Source organism: Stegodyphus dumicola, chromosome 3, assembly GCF_044657685.1.
Source record: "Stegodyphus dumicola isolate Sdum_Otavi_A_Nest chromosome 3, ASM4465768v1".
NCBI lineage: Eukaryota > Metazoa > Arthropoda > Arachnida > Araneae > Eresidae > Stegodyphus > Stegodyphus dumicola.
In genome coordinates this window covers 195,384,154-195,406,682 of record NC_140770.1, presented here as the reverse complement: position 1 = coordinate 195,406,682, position 22,529 = coordinate 195,384,154, and positions in this window count along the sequence as shown.

Genomic DNA, 22,529 nt, shown 5'->3' with positions numbered 1-22,529 from the left:
CTAAATAATTGAGGGCTCAATAAAGAATTGTTTTCATATTTAAGTACAGGGGGGACATTATGTCCAAATATTGAAATATGCATTATGCCAAAGGATTGCAAGATGGAGTTAGTATCAACACTTCCAATCTCCAACCTAACAGTAATAAATCCTTTCAGCAAAATGAAATAAAAAAGGCAAAAAATTAGTATTACATTAAATCCATATCCCGTACTTCAAAAATGAATACTTCGACATTAGTAAAAACTTGGTGTATTTGAAACACATATGCAGAATGAATAGTAGGTAACAGATGCAAATAACGCCATTATCCTCGTATCAGTTTTCGTTGCATTAATTTAAACAAGAGTAAAATGTGTAATAACTGACAAAACCAGCAGTGTTTTCTGTGGCTTTTGTCAAAAAGGGCCAAAATTGCACATTTTAGTCGTAAATCAGATGCAACATTCTATTGCAAAGCATTGGAATGAAAATTTGACAGTTAACTTTAATTTAATTAATCTAAGTTAGCGAAGAAGTCTAATATAGAAAATTACTACGATCTGTTCCAAATGAGATGTCGAAGGTGTAACAAGTTAATTAAAGTTTTGAGTTTTGGCCTTTAAATTATCGTCAACTTTATTTATTAAAGTAATTGAATCACAGTACATATTATCTTGCCAGGTATTTTATAGGGTAATACTAAATAATCACAAGCCTATCTGCTAAACAAAGTACAGCCATTATCGTGAACATATTTGTGAAAATAATTGTGAGCATTTGCATGCTATATATGATGATATTCATGTTAATCCAATGCAGCCGGCTCACTAGTCAGGTATAGGAATAGTACATGAATTAATAATTTCCGCCACTCGACCATTATTACATGAAATTTAGTCCACGCGTTGCTAATCCTTAAAATATAATTTAATCTGTAGAATTCTTAAAAGTTAATTTAATCTGTAAAATCCTTAAAATTTAATTTCATCTGTAAGAATTGTGTTAATTTTATTAACAGCTGAATTTTGAGTTAAACTGTTTTCCTGTTAAATTCTTAACTTCAACTTACTACTTCCGGCCAGAACGTAGTTTTATAATCACGTCTGAACATATAATGAGGAGGAGCGGTACTTAACCGCGAAGTTCTACTTGCTGTGTTAGAGAGAATCAGAGTTTCTGATTAGCGCGCGTCCGCCTTTTTGTCTACTCTCTCTCAAAGCTGCTATGACGCTCGGCCGTACTCAGGCCCTTGATAGCTTCGCACTCACTTAGCGTTAAGGGTCCAACTCGGTTAGAATCTTGATAGCTTCGGCTATATCTCTTTAGTTTAGATTAGTTTTAGTTTACTTCTTAGCCTCTTAAGTTCTAACCCAAGTGTCGGCTTTTATTGTACCTTTTGTTAAGACTCCAAGACGGAGTTCGGTTAAATCTTATTTGAATAAAAAAGGGTTATTTACCTTTTCATATTGTTGGTTCTTCTCACACGAACTTAAGCGATTATTCGCTTAGCAGTTCTTAAGATTCTTCACATTCAACTGTAAATTAGCATTTGCAAAGTGAGGAAATCTGGAAACTAGCTCTCTTTACCCTTCGTATCGGTACACTCACGTTTAGTCACCGAAAATGATCATTCAAGGCACTTTATTCAAGGCGGTACTTGTCAGATTTCGCCGCAGTGTTCCTTTTACACATGGGTTAGCATTTGGCAACGAACCTATCAGTAGCATGGCTCATGCTCAAATCACACGTGAGGATTGCCTGCACTGTTCAATGTGGAAAACCGATAGCGACAGGAATATTGTGGATTGTTCTATAAAGATCTTCATGACAAAGTTTTGACATGACATGGTTTCTACATTTAAGATGTTTTGCTTGTATAAAGTCGTCATGATCTCTCGTCCCTTTCCAGTGATGTTCTTCTGATCCCGAAGCACATGTGCCGCTCAAGATACCTCAAACCACACATTGCAGCGTACACTTGCGGAATCATATCAAGCGTCTCTGTGGCGGATATGCTCAGTTTTACGCAGAATTTCAAGTTTACTCGTTGTTCTAACTTGCTTTCCATCCTGAAATAGCAGACATGGTTACAGCACGTGCTCAGCACAGTGTCAGGTGCACAGCTCACAATATACATGAGACGATATATCTTGGCGCACTGACTTATGAAGGTCGGTAGTCTTTGTGCCTGTGGGTGTAGCCTTTTGCTGCTATCTGTTGACGTGTTACGGAACTAGACTGGAAACATTTTGATACCACCTTGTACAAAGATTAATTTATTATATAATGTAAATATTTCATAACACGTCAAGACAAGTTTACAAAAGTCAGATAAGCTCACGCAAGTAGCTTTGCGTTGCTATCTGTTGCCGTGTTACGGAACTAGTCTCGAAACGTTTTAAGGGAACGGTGGACTTTAAAATACCTAAAAATCAACTAAAATATTGAATTTATTTTTTTTTACTCTCGTAATATTTCACATACGTAACTACATCATACGCAAAAAACCGAGTTCAAATATTCTAATTTTTAAAGAAGTTACAAGCATTTAAAAAGTGTAAACAGCGTGCACTTTGCCCTTTAAATTTTGGAGAAAAGTCTAAAAAAATATTGTTGCGTGCGTACGGGTTCGTTATGAAATGAATGCACAAGTCCGATGAAAAATGATCAAAAATTTATGATTATCACAACAGAAATGCTTAAATTTTCTCAAATTATCAAGCAGTATTACAATATCTCACAGTAGTTATCTTTTAACTACTCAAATGTCCAATAGAACGTAATTCAAAACAGCTAAAGAACGCTAATCCGCGAATTCGCTACAATCAACAAGAGCAATTTTCTAAACAACAAGAAACTAAGCAACTACTAACAAACTGAGATGTTTTCCTCCTTTTATAAGATTTTAAAATCACGCGCTAGAATTTTCCAGTACTTTCTCGAAATCAAAAAGAGATATTTATTTATTTAATGCACGCGCTCTTGTATTTTCAATTTTCCGGCTTAGCTTTCTTTTAATATTCGTCACGCGCTGCACTGTGCGAGAAATAAAACCATTTAATTTGTAATTGAACTAACATTAGCTTTTTAAATACCAAATTCGTAACACTGCCCCCTTCCCAAGGACTGCACGTCCCGGGCAGTACAATCCCTGGACAGGAAGCTAAACTTACAACTGTGGCATAAATGCAACTGAGGCATAATCATTACATCACAATATCAAACAACATGAACAATAAATGCAATAACTAACTTAAATCAAATGCTATCAAATACTAAATACAAAACAAATACTAAATACAAATCAAATCAAATATACATTTAAAAACAAAAAGGACCATGGTCTTATACTATTTACAATTATTTACATTATGTACTATGGCCATAGTAATAAGCTAACCTGTCGTAAGAGTTCGAAGACTCACGGATCCGAACCACGACGTCATTCGTGTTCAGCACTGTATATGGACCATCCGAAGGTGACTGTAATTTAGGACTCAGTCCTTTTCGTTGAATCGGGTTCCACAACCACACCTTGTCTCCTTTGTTGGATCTATGTCTATTAGCTCTTGTGTCGCATCTGGTCTTCATTTTCTCCGTCGCCAAGTTGACTCGCTTTCGTGCAGAACGGTGCATCCCCTCAAACCGGGCCTGGGCATCTTGGATGTGTTCCTCAGGCGATGAAGGCGCATCCGTAGGGCGAATAAACAGGCGGTCACAAGGCAGATGAAGGTCTCGACCGAAGAGCTTCTGGGATGGAGAATAGCTGGTAGTCTTGCGTTTCTTTTCGACTCTGGTATGATTTCGGCTGCTTCCCGAGCTCGATCTTTCGGACAAGGCGTCGACATTTCCAGGCGAGGATCCCTTTTGAGGATGGATACTCATACCATCAGATGCTGAAAGCAGCTTATTGTTTTTGAAATCTAAGGAAAAATTGTATTTCCTTAAAAAGTCCAATCCGAGTATGCATGGATCTGTAATATCCGCCACATATGCCGTGTGATGGTAGGCGGCACTTCCAAACGTGATGTTTACGTTTAACTTCCCAGTTATGTCGATTTTGTCACCAGACGCAGTCTGAAGGGTAACACAGGATGGCGTCCAAATAAGTTTATCTTTAAACTGTTCAGCTAAATCTTTCCTAATGATGGTAACCTTAGCTCCTGTGTCAATGATCATATTGCAAGGAACTCCATCGATATTCCCATTGATGGACAGTCCGTTATTGTTGCCACTCACTATAGAGATCTTAAGCGCTCTAAAACAGGGTTTTTCATTATCTGGCAACCTCCATTCCTTGATATGGTCATTAATTTGTTTCCTACGTCGTTGCTGAGAAATGGTCTCAATTTTCGTACCCTGGGGTGTTCTGCAATTATTTCGTACGTGACCTTCAGCTCCACAGTTCCAACACTTAACGGTCGGTTTCTTCTCACCAATATTCCGTCTCAAGGCGTTCAGTTGTCTAGTTAAATCGTCAAGTCGAGCGGTGACTTGATCCCCTGGCTCCTGGACTTGAGCAGCTCTGACTGGGTGGCGGTCTCGACGAGTGGCTTGCTGGGCTGCCTCAAATTTCATGGCGTACACTAGAGCACTTTTTAAATCTTTTACATCCGCCATTCGTAGAGCTTTCTGTATTTCAGTATCTCGGATGCCGTCGATAAAGTATTGCAAGGACAGGATTTCCCTTGTTTCTGTCGGGCATTCCGAAAAGGCGAGATGGGACAGCCTTTCAACATCCGCGGCGAGCTCCTGAAGTGTTTCGGTAGGCTTCTGTTGACGGGATTTTAGTTGAAGCCTGCTGTAGTCTTTTAAACACTTCTCTCCAAAGCGCAGCTCCAATGCGCCAGATAGAGCTTCAAAGTCTAGTCTTTTGTTTTCGGGAAGAGTCTGAAGGATATCCGCTGCGTCGGCTCTTAGAGAAGCGGCGAGATGACAGGATTTAGCTTGGGAATCCCATCCATTCGCATCCGCCACGATAGAAAATTGTGTCTTATACACCTGCCAGGAGGTCTTCCCATCATATGTGGATAGCTTCAGAGGTGGACGAGCAGGCATTGGTAAGAATTTAAAATCATCACTCCTGCTCCCTGCCGACGCTACGAATTTCTTTAAAGTATCCATTTCTTTGGCAACTGCAGAAACTCTCTCATCAATTTGTTGTTCGATTTGGTGTTGGACGGCACAAACTCTTCCTTCAATTCGTTCCTCCACAGCAGAAACTCTCCCTTCTATATGTTCTTTTACAGAAGAAACTCTTTCTTCTATTTCTTCTTTCACCGAAGAAACTCTTTCTTCAATATGTCCAACTTTATTTTCAACTGCGTCAATTCTGCCTTCCATAGCTTCAAATTTATTTTCTATTATGCAAGTAATTTCTCTTTTCATTTCTTCTTGACCAGCTTGAACGGCTTTCATTTCGTCCTTAACGGATTCCTGGCCCAATTTCATTTCTTCCTTAACGGATTCCTGGCCCAATTTCATTTCTGCTTTAACGGATCTAATCTCTGCTTTAACAGAGTCTTTCATCTCTTCTTTAAATGATGCTTGGCCAGCTTCCATCTTTTCTTGGAATGCAGCAAAAGCACTAATGAGCTGTCTCAATTGTTCTTCCATCGCTCTTGTTATTGGCATTCAAATCCCACCGCTGCCACCAAAAATTGTTGCGTGCGTACGGGTTCGTTATGAAATGAATGCACAAGTCCGATGAAAAATGAACAAAAATTTATTATTATCACAACAGAAATGCTTAAATTTTCTCAAATTATCAAGCAGTATTACAATATCTCACAGTAGTTATCTTTTAACTACTCAAATGTCCAATAGAACGTAATTCAAAACAGCTAAAGAACGCTAATCCGCGAATTCGCTACAATCAACAAGAGCAATTTTCTAAACAACAACAAACTAAGCAACTACTAACAAACTGAGATGTTTTCCTCCTTTTATAAGATTTTAAAATCACGCGCTAGAATTTTCCAGTACTTTCTCGAAATCAAAAAGAGATATTTATTTATTTAATGCACGCGCTCTTGTATTTTCAATTTTCCGGCTTAGCTTTCTTTTAATATTCGTCACGCGCTGCACTGCGCGAGAAATAAAACCATTTAATTTGTAATTGAACTAACATTAGCTTTTTAAATACGAAATTCGTAACACTATATTTTAACAGTTATTTACTGATGTTATAATTTATATATTTGACCAAAAGAAATGTTTATTTCTTAAATAAAGGCTAGAAGTGTCAGTATTGACAATTATTAATGAATTAATTTTGGTTAGATAAATGCTATAGGCGTAGAACAGGAGGAAGCCAACTCGTTTTCCCTACTCGTTGCAAAAAAGCGGGATCAACGTCGCTTGAATCAAAGCAAAAAGAGAAGTTTACCTACTTGTAAATAAACAGAAATAGTAAAAAATATTGTAAAGAATTAAAAAATAATGTAAATATAACAAATGAAGGTAAAACATGTGATGCGGATGAATTTTAAAAGTTTCATTGGATATAATGCATAAATTGTTTTTACCTCTAACTTCGAATCACATACCAATTTGCGATATGTTTATTTTTCTCAAATTTAATATTATGAGATTAAAAATAATTAAATGATACAACAATGTTATCCAGTGTCTATATATTCATATTTAAAGTTAATTGACTGTTTCTGACCATGTATTAAAGGTAAGTTAGAGGAAAAACTTTAAATTCGGTTTTCTCAAAGCACATTTTTTCGCAGTTCGTATGCCTTAAAAATACTACACGCGTCTCATTTTTAGTTAAAATTTAATGATATTTGGAAGACGCAATCTTGTTATATGTTACATGCAGTATATCTATGTATGCATTTTTGAATATGAGGTTATTAAGAAGTTTAATCTTGTGATAATGTTTAACAAAAGGAGACTTTTTCCCCCAAACTGGGTTTAAGTTCACAAAAATCCTTTTTAAAAATTTTTGATCCATCTTATTCAATAAGGAATACACAAAAACTTTTGCCAAGTCTTTATAACTTAAGGGAAAAATTAGGAAAAAATATTAAAAATTAGCCCTCAAAGAGCAATTTAAATCTTTAATTAAAATAATTATTTATTTGTTTTAAATTTTTACTTTAAAATAAATTGAAAGTTTGAACATATATTTTATAAACTGATATTATTATATGTATGTGTATAAAATGTCTTGTTGAAAACACAAAAACTTTAAAATCTAATTTTTAAATTCCACCGTCCCCTTAATATCACCTCGTAAAAAGACTAATTTATTATCTAATGTAAATCGTATATACATGTCGCCGATATTTTATTGGTTGCTTGCGTAACTGTAAATTGTTTTATTCCCTGTCCAGTGAAGCGCGTGACGAATATTCTGAGAAAGCTTAGCCGGAAAAATTAAAAATACAAGAGCACGTGCATTTAACATTTAATAAATAAATTTAACATCTATATATATGAATTCGGAAATACGCAACCCGCAAAAACTGGCAACGATGAAAAAACAAATAAAATGAAATAAATAAATATTTTTATTGTATGAGGCTTAAGTGTCTGTCTGTCGCCGATAGGTTATTATTTATTTGCGTAACTGTACTAGCCAATGTGGTGAAGATGCCACGGCACAAGTTTGCCGTTTCATTTGAGACGAAGACAATTTCCTGTAAAGCTTGCCTTTGCTATGACCATCAATAAGTCTCAGGGCCAAACGCTTAAGCGTGTTGGCATTTTTTTACCTGAGCCTGCATTTGGAAATGGTCAACTTTACGTTACCTGTTCGAGAGTTCGTGAAAGAACAAACGTAAAATTTAAAATAATGGATGGTCCTTTACAAAGCGAGCTTAAAAATGATGGAAAGATCTACACAAGAAATGTTGTGTACAAAGAGATCTTTGACATGTGAACTAACATTTTATTATTTAAATCACCTTTATTTATTGAGCTAGCGGTGGCTGTTAAGAAATGTACCGCCAGTGGTTTTTCTTCATTGCACTCTACTTAAGCAAACAGAAGGGGGAAACCCCGTGGGGCAGTAAGCAAAGGAGCGTCCTCGCCGCCTGTGCCGGGTAACTCAGTTTGAATTAGCAGAGATCCTTGCACAAATCATTTTAATTACAATTTATAATATCTAGAACAGCGGTCATTTCGTATTACCGACGGGCTTTCTAGTATTTCACAACGCGTCAAGACAACTCTCATGAAGTTTACAAAAGTCAGATAAGCTCATACAAGCTGGATCTTGTAACAGCTAGGAAATATTCATCTGGAAAGGGAATATAAGTACTGATAAATTATGTATTTAAGCATTCTAGATTTCCTTTCCTTTCGAAAAACAACCAGATATATTGCTTGAATGTAAATCAAAATAACTGTGAAGAAATGTGTTTTAACAGTTTCTTGAATCTTTATAAATAACGCTAAGAAATCAAAATAATTCTGATGTGCTACCAAATTTTTCCATATTTGCAAAAATGTGGAAAATTTCGATACTGTCATTTATTAACATTACCATATTATCCTTTATCATATCCATTCATATTATTATTCATTATCATTCATCATTCATTCTTTACATAACGTAGATTACAGGAGCATTTAATCTGCTTACATACGAATTAGCATAAATAAAATTTAATCGGAACATCTTTAAGTTATAAATATTCATTTTTGGAATAAGTAGTTTAATAGTGTTTTCTACCAACCGGTTATTTACGTAATTAGATTATGTATCTCCAAAGGATTTCTGCAAAGTGTCTTCAAAATCTCGGTAAAATACCAGACGCTAAGACTTATATATTAATGACGTTTCGTCACTAAATTCTAGAAAGTATTCAAATTTTGAATTAAACCAATCGTTTAACTAGTTTGGTTTACGATAGAAACGTCAGTGGATTTCAACTGGAGATGCATTAAGTCATCTGGGCTCTTCATTTCGAGTGCTTAATTCAATCTCGATTTCAAGTGTTAGGGTTTTGTGCGGTAAGCGATCAAGATCATTACATCATTACATTACTACATACTCGTAAATCCTCAATACTTTCACTATTTAAATTCGCTTCCTGTCCTATTCAATTCAAATGCGACTTTCCTTTTAAAATAATTTTAGTTTCCTCGCTAGAGAACTTGAATCTCTCACGGCTATTAAAATGATGATTTAATATCTGACATATACCATTTGACTTTTATCACTACTCTGTTAATTTGTCATTTCGTCACAATATGGTAATATTACTTCTGAATGATGTAATTTAATAATAGATTGTTAATCATATTAGGAGTTTTAGGGTATCTATTATGACATATACCTATTTTTTTCCTAAAATATCTGAATTTCCTTTGGAATTTAGAATTATATTATTCTTTATTTTTACACGATAGATTTGTAATGTTCTATATTTTGCTTAATAACTTGCTAATCCAGAAATAAGTTTCTCTTGAACGCAAGAAAATAAAATGGCATAGAACATATTTTACACTAAGCGTTTTCAGGAATTGAACACAAAGAGAATGAGGTCAACAAATTTTTGAGAAATGCAGATTAAAATTTCGTGCATAAAATTTTGACAGCAAGTTTAAAAAACAAAAAACAAACAATCAACTATCGGATAACATCACTGGTCTGTGAATCACAGTTCAGCTTTGCTTAAGTTTCGTCAGAACTACCTCGGAAATAAAATACTTTTATCTTCCATGCGTCAGCTTGTTGCCATTCAAAAGTAAAATAATCTAAGACCTAAGATGTTTTAAGTAAAATCTAAGATGCTTTTAAATTTAATCTGGAAGATTACTGAGTAATAAACTAAGCTATTTAAAAGCAATGAAATAAATATAGTTCTTAAGGGTATTTTTTCTTCTTTTTAATGTGATGAATTCAAATAAACACGTAATAAAATCATAAAATTTCTAATTACAAATATTCTATATTTTTATGAAATTAAACGAGCTGGGCTCATTAAAATCATTATAAACTTTTTCTTATGTATGATACTGTTTTAGGCGTCTGGCCGCGCAAGTGGCTAAATTTTAAAGAAATAAAATATAGAATATATAAAAAAATTTATATATATGGCAACACGTTACTGAGAATTGTAAAGATACGTTGCTTTTAAATATTTTGTGATTTGCTTTTGAATTGAATTTTGCGTGGCGAAAGTGCGAAGACCATAATATTTGATAAATAAAGAAAACGTATAGAAAGTTAATAATAAAAAAAAACAAAAAAATTGTTAGGCATCTTACTAAGAAAACTAAACATTGATGTGACGAACTGGAAATTGAATAAAAGAAATGTAAAAATGTAGGCCACACTTAACATCGTATCAGTAATTCTAGACATATGCTACTATGCAGCTTTTGAAAATTTGGGGATTTTATGTTGTGTGTGTGTGGTTATGGCAAAGCCTCGAGGGCTATCTGCCAAAGGGGAGGGATGCCTTCGTGGAGGACTTTCTAAGGGAAACTGGCTCATATACACGTTACACATGGGAAAAACCACGAAAACACCCATGCAGCCAGCCCGTTCGCGGGATTCGAACCTCGGACCGAACTACTAGTGTTCAGCGACAACTCTCGGCCTCTAGTGGGCCCGGTTTTATGTTAACTTGATGTGTTGTAAATGCGAAGAAAACGATGTTTAATTAGTTAAAAAAAATAGGGGGAGGGCAGTAAGAGTCCGTGCAAAATACCAGCGTTAAAATCTGAACCCTTTGAGTTTGTTTTTTAATATTTAAACTCAAAAATAGGAAAAGGAAATAGTTCTAATTATCCCCGGGTATTGTGCTGTTACCAGCGTAATGTGCTTTCACTTCATAATTTTTTCTGAAATTTGCTAACAAGGCGTGAGTAAGTGTAAAAAGGTGTCAATGACGTGTATAGCTCTTATTATTTATACAGCTAAATTTGTCGATATATGTTTAATCCTTATAAATATTAATTAAATTTGTGTACATCCGAACGGGTTAAGCTCTGGAATGGAAGAGGAAAAAAATACAGCATTTTAAATAAAAGCTAAAATTTTTACAGCATGATTCTTCAGATAAAAATATCAGTTTCGCAAATATAAATTCGCAGATGCATTTTCATAACAACAAAATTTTTAAATAACGAAAGAATAATGCAAACGTATACAGGTAAAAAAAAAGAAGTTTGTTATTTCCGTTTCTTTTTTATTTTTCAATAAAGGCTGAATTTTAGTTTATTTAAATACAGGCATAAAGATTTTGCTTTTTTAACATTTTCAGGATATTCAGTTGTCACTTTTTTATTTCTTATTCAAAATAAGTGAAATATATGCAAACGTAATATTACATCACATGCAAGAGATTCAAAATGAGAAAAATGAATAGATTTTGTATTCTAACGAATTTAATTTACTTTAAGTCAAATTATTCTTTCGCCTTTTTATTTTATTAAAATGCTGTATGAAGCAATATTTTTTTTCTATTTTTCTCAAACGGAATTTTGCAGTTGGCGTACCTTGCAAACCGATAGCTAAATGTAATTATGATTTTATTCGGCATGTCATATAATATAAGGAAAAGAAATTATATTTTGTGAAGGAATTTAAATAAAAAGAATGTGAGCGCATTATAAAAAAGAATCTAACATATTAACATTTCTCATGTCAAGGAATTATAGAAATGGTATTTGCTTATGCTTGCTTCACTTGCTAATACTTTAGCGCTTTCTCTCTAAAGCAGCCTTTCTCTCACTATGTGATTTTCTTCTTGAAGGGAGGGATATGTAAAATATAAAATATCTATCATTAAAATAATATATTAATAATAGCCCTTAAACTCCCGTCTTTATTCTAAAAATAATAATAACATTTCTGCAGTGCGTCACTTCTATATTAATGTATGCCACGAAGCTTGCGTAACTCTGATGACGTAGTAATTGGGAACCTAAACTCTGAGAACTGAAATTTTTATAAGTCAAACTAAAACCTTCCTCTTCGTTAGCTGCCATATTAGATAACTACGCAGTATAGCTTCTCTCTCTATGCTACGCGAAAGTATTTTCTCTGTGCTCGCTTTCTATCGCAATAGTATCATAAACGTAAATGTTCTTGAATAGGCACTATCAGAGTGCCAAATGAATTGTGGCCACAAATGTCAGTTTAAATAAAAACTGCGTGGACTTCCAAAATCGATGGCGTTGTAACGTCGTCAGCTATTTTCCCACGGGCTCCCACGAAGTCTGGGAAAAGGAGACTTCAAATGGGCGCCAGATGACCACCCTGATGACACGAATTCTTGAGGTCGAACGTGACCCCCAACAAAGTGCGGAAAGCATATTGTTTTTACGAAAGGAGAAAACTTTCATACAAGTTCTCACGGGTTGTGGAGTGTCCATTGTGTGTATGCGATAGACTGTCGCCAACTGCCTGTTTCTCGAAATAATTTAGATAGACCTCCCAAAAAGACGTTCTGAATTTTCCCACGGAAAATTTCAGTTTCTCAGGCTGTCAAGACAGTATCTGAGAACAAATCAGCGCCTGTTAATCAATGGAGAGATGCTCCGAAAAAGACGTTTAGCGAATCACTGCAGCAGACGCACAAGACACGCCCAGAAAACCTGGACATAAAAACAGTGAGTGAAAATAATTAGAGAGATTTTAGTCTGAAGAATACGCAGTCGTTGCGTAGAGAAGAGAGAGCCTTTCTCTTGTATTTTACGGCTCTTCCCGAGTCGCTAGTAAGCTTTAGAGAGCCCCTTTCTCTCTTGTGTATTTTACGGCTCGTCCCGAGTCGCTACTAAGCTCTGTCAAGAGCGGAAAAAGAAACCCTCAAAGAATCGTAGCCGGACTTTTTCTCCGCTACCTCTGTTTGAGCTCAAGTGATTATCGTTTCCGATTGTAAACGAAATACTTTGCTAAGCAAACTACTTTGTTATGATAAGCAGTTGAACTTACCTTAAAATTCAATTTGTGAAATTTAACACTTACCTTTATTCACGCTACCAATAATAAAAACCTGACGGTTCAAAAATCGCTACAGCTAGAAGGTATGTGTTAATTGGTGGCAGCGGTGGGATCGTAAAAACCCAATAGACAAACAAAGACGTGATCGTTTTGGAGAACCGTCCCGGTTCTTATCTTCATTCAGAATCAGCCGATTCTAGCAGTGGAAAAGAATTCTTTCGCAGTAAAGTTTGGAGAGTTTAACCAGCAGCTGAAAAGGGATCATCAATGAGAAGCGTTCGTGAAGAATCAACTACTACAAAGACTAGTTCCGGAAGTACCTGGGAAAGAGTGTGAAGTAAAATTCTCACTCGGGTGTAAAGACAAGACACAAGAAGTCCAGACAAGAGTGAAGTGTTGTGAATTCGCGTTTGGTGTTTACCACCCTCTGTGCAGTGAAAGTGCTTTTGGTGTTTAGTGAAAGAAGAATCGCCCAGTCGACTATTGTTCAATTGGTTTCCTTCTTCGGTCATTGAATCGCGTGTGCAAATAGAAAAGAAAGGAAAGAAGAGCTGTTATTTTTTTTGTCTGCAATGGGTAAGTTGATATGGCATTATCTTTTTAAAGAGGCATTTTAATGGAGTTTGTCTTTTGTGTATCGAAATTATATGTTTAAGTGGTTACTCGTAAATGTTTTGTTTTTGATGAGTAGAGAATTTTATAATAGTATTTTCAACCTTTAGAAAGCACGCATCAGTTGTAAATTGAGTCAATAAGTATTGCTCTTTGTGACTAATATTCTTTTGCCCATAAGTATTTAGCAATTTTTTTATATACTGCATTAAGTATGGTTATGTGTTAAGCTGCAACAGATTATTTAAGAAATGCTTAATTTACTTTAATTTTTTTTCCTATGTTGCTAATGGTACGTATTTTATGTCATACATACCATAAATTGCATTGCTATGTTGTTTTACTGTAGTATTTCTGGATAGTGTGAAACTTTCAGAGTAGACAAACTGGTACCTTTAGTTTTATTTTATTGTATCATTTTAAAATTTTGTCACTGGCAAAATGTCATATCTTGGCAAGGGTAGAAAGCAAGACCTCATAAATCTATCTGTAGAATTAGGTCTAGAAGTTCCCCCAAATGCAAAAATACAAGATCTTAAAAACCTCATTGTACAGAGCCCTCAGTATGACGAAAAATTCGTCGAGGCAACACAAGAGTCGATTATCGAAGCGCGAATCGAACAACATAGACGCGAAGAAGCCGAAGAGCGTAAACTTGAAAGGGAAAAGGAGAGAGAATTTGAATTAGAACGTCTAAGGTTGACAAACGCCAATAATGGCAGAGCAAATTCTCAAAATAATATTCCGAGATCTATGAGAGATTTGCAAAATTTAATGCAGAGATATAATCTCGAATCATCGGATATTTCGCTTTACTTAGCGATGTTTGAGCGTCAGGCTCGCAAAGCGAAGGTAGAGGAAGGAGACTGGGTGTCACATTTGATGGCTGTATTGCCAATGGACATTGTTTCTATTATTCTACGAGAGCCGGAACAGGAGCTAGATAATTACTCCTACGTAAAGAAAATTCTTTTGCAGCGGTTTAAGTTGAACCCAGAGGCGTTCCGCGTCAAATTTGTTCAACACCAGCGTCGTGCGGGTAGTTTATATAAAGACTTTGCTTTTGAGTTAAAAAACTATCTAGATGAATGGTTAAACGGAGTAGACGTACGAGATTTCGATGCGCTAAAAGACCTAATGTTGACGGATCAAATTAAACGTCGAGTAAACAGCGAAATTCGCGAACACTTCGTGGATGAGTGGCCGAGTATAATATCTTCTGCTGAACTAGTGAAGAAATTAGATGAATATGAAGCAGTACGAAAGTCCATAAAAAAACCAACAGGTTTTACTAAAAATACCGAACAGGATTCAAATATGAAAGAAGAATTTTCAGATCGAGTACGTCGCCATGATAATGTTTCGAAAGAAAAAACTGCGGAGAAATGGAAGTCAAGTGTTTTCGAAAAACGGAGAATACCTAGATGTTATGGATGTAATTCAGATAGTCATCTCCGACCTCAGTGTCCTCGGTTAAAAAGACAAGAGGCCGCTGAAGTTGTAAACAAACTAGGCACTTCAGAATCTCCAGATACATGGCTAGCTCCCTATATGAGTATAGCGAGAGAAAATAATCGAGAAATGCCTGTACTCCGGGATACTGGCTCCACTATCGATCTGATCGGATGGGACCAAGTAACACATCAGATGCTTCTAGGAGAGACAGTGTGTGTTAAGCAGCCGCTAGATTTACATCCCTGGTGTTTACCCTTGGCTCGAATTGAATTAGAGGGAGAGGACTTTGGGAAAGTCATTACTAAAGCCGCAGTGATTAGCTCCGACCTGAATCAAGAATATTATGTGCTGGGAAATCGAACAGCCCGATTGATAGAACAGAATAAAATGCAGCCCCATAAAATCAATGCTGTTATGACTCGCAGTCAAACGAAAGCTTGCAGCAAGAAAGAAAATTCCCCTAGCCAAGGTCCAGAGAACAACGAAGTTGAGCCCCCCGCGGGGCGAATGAATGACGAGGAGGAGGGTGAAATTTTCCCCGTCCAGTCAGCTAACGTCCGAGGCAAAGAAAGGGTGAAGTGTCCTCACCGTTCGGAGAACAGGTCAAGAAATGGACAAATCAAGATAACAAAAGCGGTCATTAACCCACGAAGTGCATGGACTTCTTTAGATTTACGAAGAAAGCGAAACATTTCTAAGAAAAAAACGCTGGTCCGTCAGGACGAAATTTTGTCTGAAATCCCGGAAGAAAGAACTCGGAAAGAAAGAAGTGCAGGAAGACCCCCGGAGCGTTTCCATTCACGATGTGCTGTTCGGAAATCTGAAACTGAACATCGAAATCGAACAGATCACTGGCAAAGTAGTTTTCAAGATAGAAACACAAAATATTTAGCCGTAAGTGGGAAACCCACAGACATAATGAAAGCTCATAGGTGCGAAAACGCACCAAATAAATTGAGATTTTATCTGAATTAGGTACCAATAGGAGCCGACAACTTGTTTTGAGTACAATAATTTTTTGTTTGTTTTGTTTATTGTAGTACTTTGTATTTGTATATTGAGTGTTGATCCTTTTAGAATTACTTAGGATTTATTGTGTTCCTTAGCTTTATAGTACAGTTGCAGCCTTGCAACTTTGAGGTAGTATTACCGCCCAGGCAAATTGAATAAAAATGCTGATGGGCTGAGTCGTTTCGAATCGGGCGAAACATAGAGTGTAAAGAGGTGATCATGCCAGTTTCTTATCTGAATAAGTATTTTGTATACAGTCAAAGTGTAATATAAGAATATATCATCAGTCATTTTGTCCCTTTGTTAAGAATATTTGTGATGTGTATGTGTATGTATATATGTGTGTGATTCTGATTTTAAAAATTCCATTAACTCTCGCCTCTAAAGTTAATGCCTTATTGACTTATATGTGAACTTTTCAATAGTGACATTACTAGTACTGTTATTAATCAATGTAGCTGTGTTCCTGTAAAGGTGTGTTTGAAAGTGTTATCGAGAGAACAGTTTATTTTGTGTCATTTCTTAAGTTAGTGAAATGATGAGGAGAACTTTCCTCTTCGTTTCAACTCGAGAAAAGTTCTTCCGAAGGGGGAAGGAATCTATAGCTGTAACGTCGTCAGCTATTTTCCCACGGGCTCCCACGAAGTCTGGGAAAAGGAGACTTCAAATGGGCGCCAGATGACCACCCTGATGACACGAATTCTTGAGGTCGAACGTGACCCCCAACAAAGTGCGGAAAGCATATTGTTTTTACGAAAGGAGAAAACTTTCATACAAGTTCTCACGGGTTGTGGAGTGTCCATTGTGTGTATGCGATAGACTGTCGCCAACTGCCTGTTTCTCGAAATAATTTAGATAGACCTCCCAAAAAGACGTTCTGAATTTTCCCACGGAAAATTTCAGTTTCTCAGGCTGTCAAGACAGTATCTGAGAACAAATCAGCGCCTGTTAACCAATGGAGAGATGCTCCGAAAAAGACGTTTAGCGAATCACTGCAGCAGACGCACAAGACACGCCCAGAAAACCTGGACATAAAAACAGTGAGTGAAAATAATTAGAGAGATTTTAGTCTGAAGAATACGCAGTCGTTGCGTAGAGAAGAGAGAGCCTTTCTCTTGTATTTTACGGCTCTTCCCGAGTCGCTAGTAAGCTTTAGAGAGCCCCTTTCTCTCTTGTGTATTTTACGGCTCGTCCCGAGTCGCTACTAAGCTCTGTCAAGAGCGGAAAAAGAAACCCTCAAAGAATCGTAGCCGGACTTTTTCTCCGCTACCTCTGTTTGAACTCAAGTGATTATCGTTTCCGATTGTAAACGAAATACTTTGCTAAGCAAACTACTTTGTTATGATAAGCAGTTAAACTTACCTTAAAATTCAATTTGTGAAATTTAACACTTACCTTTATTCACGCTACCAATAATAAAAACCTGACGGTTCAAAAATCGCTACAGCGTATTCATTGTGGATCGGCCTTTCAGCCATCTTCTTCTTCAATATGGAACTACGTTTCTGCGTCTCAGTGTTCTTACATCAATACGTTTCTGAAATCTGCTTTCATTATATATGTATTATGATTTTAAAGATTAAATTTAGTTTAATGTCGCAAGTAATTAATAATAGAAAAGAAGAGATGCATATTTTGCATTTAGTTTGTAAATTACTAACAGAGAGAATAAATACGGAAGAAAAATAAAGTATGTTTACACTTCAGCAAATGGCAAGACTGTGGCGCATGAAAGATAAAAATGGCGCTGTGCGTAATTAAAAAAAAAGTATTTCGATCATTGGCAAACCATTTCTTTTAAATCGATGAGTTTAGTGATTCAACTTCAAATATAAATATGTTACTCTTCAGCCACGCAGCAAATTGATACACATTCCTTTTTGAATTGATTGATTTGTTAATCAAAATTTCATTAATGTTTCACAGAATTTAAGATATATAGAATGTAAATATGAAATTCAAATTCGGGATGCAAGATTCCCATATACGCATGAAGGACCGTATGTGTTCTCCATTATTTAAGAATAGAAATAAAATGCGTTTTCATTTTTTTCATGGAAAGCCAGGTGATTATAAAATGAGACTCTTTTATTTTTTAAGCTTTTTAATAAGAAAAATATATTCCATTTTCTAGCGAAATGAGTTTTCATAACTTTACTATTTTCTGCGCGGATACCTAATATTTGATATCTTTTATCTGGATTTAATATAGGTCTATAAATAGCTGCTCGATATCACGCAAATACAGATGTTGAAATACGGTCCTGATTAGATGCCTCTATAACAGAGATGCTCCCAGCCGAGTTATCGCTCGTATATTGACCGGCAAATGTCATCAGCAACTGACCCAGTGTTGAAGATAATGAAGTCCGGGACTCTATAATCAATTTATGGATGCATAATTCCCACTTAGGCGGAGTGTTTTGGTAATGTTGTGCGTGATTTGCCGGCGGAGAAAGGAGTTTTTTATGAAAGGAATTTGCGTTGCAATGGAAATTTCAGATGAATTCCAGAAGTAGATTACGCTGTATATTCGGAAGTTTTCAGCCACAGATTTTATTCTTGTTCCTTAATTTAGTTTAAAAACATTCTTCTATTCACTTATCTACTGGTAATCTGTATTGATTGTTATTTATAAAATATATGAATAATGGGAAATATTTCATTTCCATGGCGGAACTTTTGGTAAAATATATTGTGTATAAATTATTTTTTTCTGTGGCTGAAACTTCAGAGACCAGCAGATATTTCAAAGATGAAAACGGTAAGAAAAAAAACAAAATCCTCACGTAGGCAAGAATTTATTCTGTCATTAATCATCCTTTCTATCCATCGTATCTAAGATTTTGCCCCTAAGGACCTGCTTTTACACCCCGTTCACCGAAATCTAATACATATATTCATATTCAAAGAAGGAAAGTGTTTTTCATAGCCTATATTTAATGTTGTATTTCATGAAAAGTCAGCACCTTTACAATATTTCTTCAGCATAAGCGTCATAGATAATAAATCTAAATGTAGGTATGTTTCATTCTTTTAGAAAATAAGCCAGTTTTTCGCTAACCAAGTTACTGAAAGAAATCGAGTCTCAGCCAAGAAGAAGGTTCTTTTTCCTGCATTTGGATGCAGGCGATCCTATGGATAATAAACTCAGACATACAAGGGGTGAGCTGATTCCTCGACGTCATGGATCTTCTCAGTAAGAGATATATTGTTTTCCACTATTAGGATTTTATTGATGATTTAACATATAAAGATGAAGTTATTTTGTTTTGCCGTCTCTAATTTTACAATTATTTTAACTGAGTAAACATATTAAACAAAAGTATTACTTTTGATTTCTTCTCAGCGCAATGAAATTTTCACATATTTTACTATACAATGTCTTAATAAAGGCTCTTCTCACAATAAAAAATATTCCTGACTTGCAGCCATATTGAAAGCCTGCCCACTGCGGATAATATATCGCAAGAACTTCGTTCAACATCTTCGAAAACAAAGCTATAATCATGACCAAATGTAGTTTTATCAACATATTTTCTAAATTCTTCCTATAATCCATAAAGCTAAATGTTGCTCAAACCATTCATTTTAAATTGACGCCGGTGAAATTTCATTTCTGTCATGACTCGAGAATTATTTGCTTGATATGAGAAAAAGAAATCTAAACATAAGAGAAAGAGAAACGTCGCTCTAACCTCCTATTCAAAACAGCTATTTGTGACGCAATCCTTTTATTACCATAGCTGCTGTCAAGTCCCGAATAAGGGGTTTCTATAACCGAATTACAGTTTAACTGGGCCCTGTGTAAAAAGAATTAAAATTTCTCTATAGCGAAGAGCTAAAAAATTGGCCTTCCCCACTTTTTTGCTTCTCTTCTAAATCTGTGGTAATGAAAAAAAAGTCTCCTTTCACCTCCTTGCATGTGACCAAAAGCACATTTATTCCAGCCAGTTAGCCCTTCATTTGGAACAAAAGTCTTCTGATCGACCAACAGGAAAGCTTTTTGATCTTCTTGCTTACTGCCTCCATCTCCATGGCCAGCCGTTCTTCAGACGAACTTCAACTTCCACTGCTGAAGCATAACGTTATATCGATCTCCATAACTTTCCTGCTGACCATCTTGAAATGCTAATAATTGCGTCCTGTAACTTTCAGTTTTTAAATTTTACTTAACTAAAATCTTTCCTTTTCATTCAATGTTCGAAAGTTCTGTTTCATTGTTTTCAATGTTTAGTTCAAACATTCAATGTTTAGTTCAATGTTCGAAAATAAACTATTACGTATATGGGGGGATAGGGCTTCCTGCCCAGGCGCCCGTGGAACGAACTTTTGTTCGCAGATAAAAGAAGAAAGGAACGAACTTTTGTTCACACTAATAGATCTACTAGGTTAACGCCCGTTTGACTAAAAATCCATATGCCAACAATAGTAAAAGTAGATGATGTCATAATATGTAAGATTTGTTTTTATTCTCAGCAGTATTTAATGTTACGTAATCAAGAATGTATAAACTTTGTAGCATAGAAAGCGTAAAGTACTAACCAACATTTGTATAAGTGTTTGATTGTAATGATTCTATACATATTTTCTTGTACATATTGTTATTTAAGTCTATCTTATAGCTTTAGTGTATTCATTTTTAATGACGTTCACTGAACGCTCGAAAATTTGAAAGAGTTGTAATTCTTGAACATAATGCAATGGATCTCTTTTGAGCTAGTGGTCAAGAATTCGACTCGTAATAAACATACCCAGGGTTGGGGTCCCGCTCATACGATGCATCACTTCTGACTGGTTTTAATAGGTGGCGACCGAGCAAGCAACTAACCGAGACTTCACGAACCACGTGGTCGCTACAGCTTAAATCAGTGAAAACCTCTTCTTTAAAATAAACCATATGAGAAATGTAGGTAAACTGTGTTCTCTGTTTTGGGTTTGTTTTCTTTTCTCTGCTTTTAAACTATCCTTGGATTTGCCTAACAATGGACGTTCCTCGTAAAGGGAGGTTGCAGTCTTTATTTCCTTAAATATCGATTCTAAGCATATATTTTCAACTGAAAAATTTCTGAAAACAAGGTACCGTATACTTTGAAAAGAACTTAAATATCATAAGTTCCTGTAAATATAAAATCTAACATTTCATAAGATTTCCTCCAAATAAGATTTCCAGTCATGAATAATCATTTTTACTGATTCTTCACACTAAGAATAAACAGCCTTCAACTCAAACTGGAATTCATAATCTAATGAGTTACCCCTTATAATAAAGCCGCATCTTTATCCATTTGTCATCTGCCTAACCGTTTTAACCATTATATAACACGCCTAATTTATGGCAAACATATCGGATGGGAATTCGAAAAAAATCATTTGAAAAAAGATTTTTCATTGGACTTGTTCGCCTTCAACATATTGCGAAACCGTACGCACGCAACAATATGATAAAACATTTATGAAAATGGTTTCGACATCAAATCTGATTGTAAATACGAAATCTGATTTTTGTATCACTCGGAAGAAAAACAAAATCCAATTGTCAAAATATTATTTTGTGTTTTGCAAAAAATACAAAAGCTATACAAAAATTCCGTATTTTCACACACACACACACACACAAAAAAAAAAAAAAAAAAAAAAAAAAAAAAAAATTAGTGAGAATATTAGGAAACGTAATTTATGACTTCGTTCACTTTTTAATACCTATTACTAAGATTTTGATCCGATTTTGACTAAACGTAGAGAGGAAACTACAAAACAAAAGTTGCCTGTTTGGATTATTATTGTTTATGTATTGGGTATATGTCTTAACTTCCAATATTAGAAGAGCCGAACTCCTATGAAAGACTGTCAGAAAGAAAGGAAAATAACTAAAGTATCTAAAAATTAAACAACTAAAGCAATAATTAAGGTATCTAAAAATTAAAAAAGTTTAATAATTAAATTGAAATTAAAAGAAATGTATTTAATAATTACTAAATTAATTGCAAAAAGTTAAATGAAAATAAATGATCTTATTTGGAGCTGCGGCTCCAATTACAGTTCCAGTCAGAAGCTAGGAAGTAGCTCAGCTGAATTAAGGCCTGATTCTACATATATTGTACTAGTTCAACGCATGATAGATGCAAAAATCATTTTTGTTTTCGGCACAACAATGGAATAACAATACATAATAAATCATAAATGAGAATAAATGATAATAACGTCATAAATGAAAATAGTGAAAATTCAAGAAACAGTCTCAGGATAAGGAAGGAAATTTAACGTAAAAGTGTAGCTTTGAAAATAAAGATGAAAGAGTCTAAGACTTTCTGATTATGATTACCTGTCGAGTAGAAATTTTTGTTGAATACGATCCGATAACAACATAAGAATAAACGTAAGACACTTCCTCTATACAAGTGACAGCTGTGGTCTTTCCTCTCCGAATTTGGTTACATCGTTGAAAACGTCTACAAGAACTCTGAAGTAGATAAAGTCAGTAGCCTGGCATGTGCAAGACCAGGGTGATCAATTTTAATACTTTCTGGAGCAAAAATTTATCTGTTGTCATAAA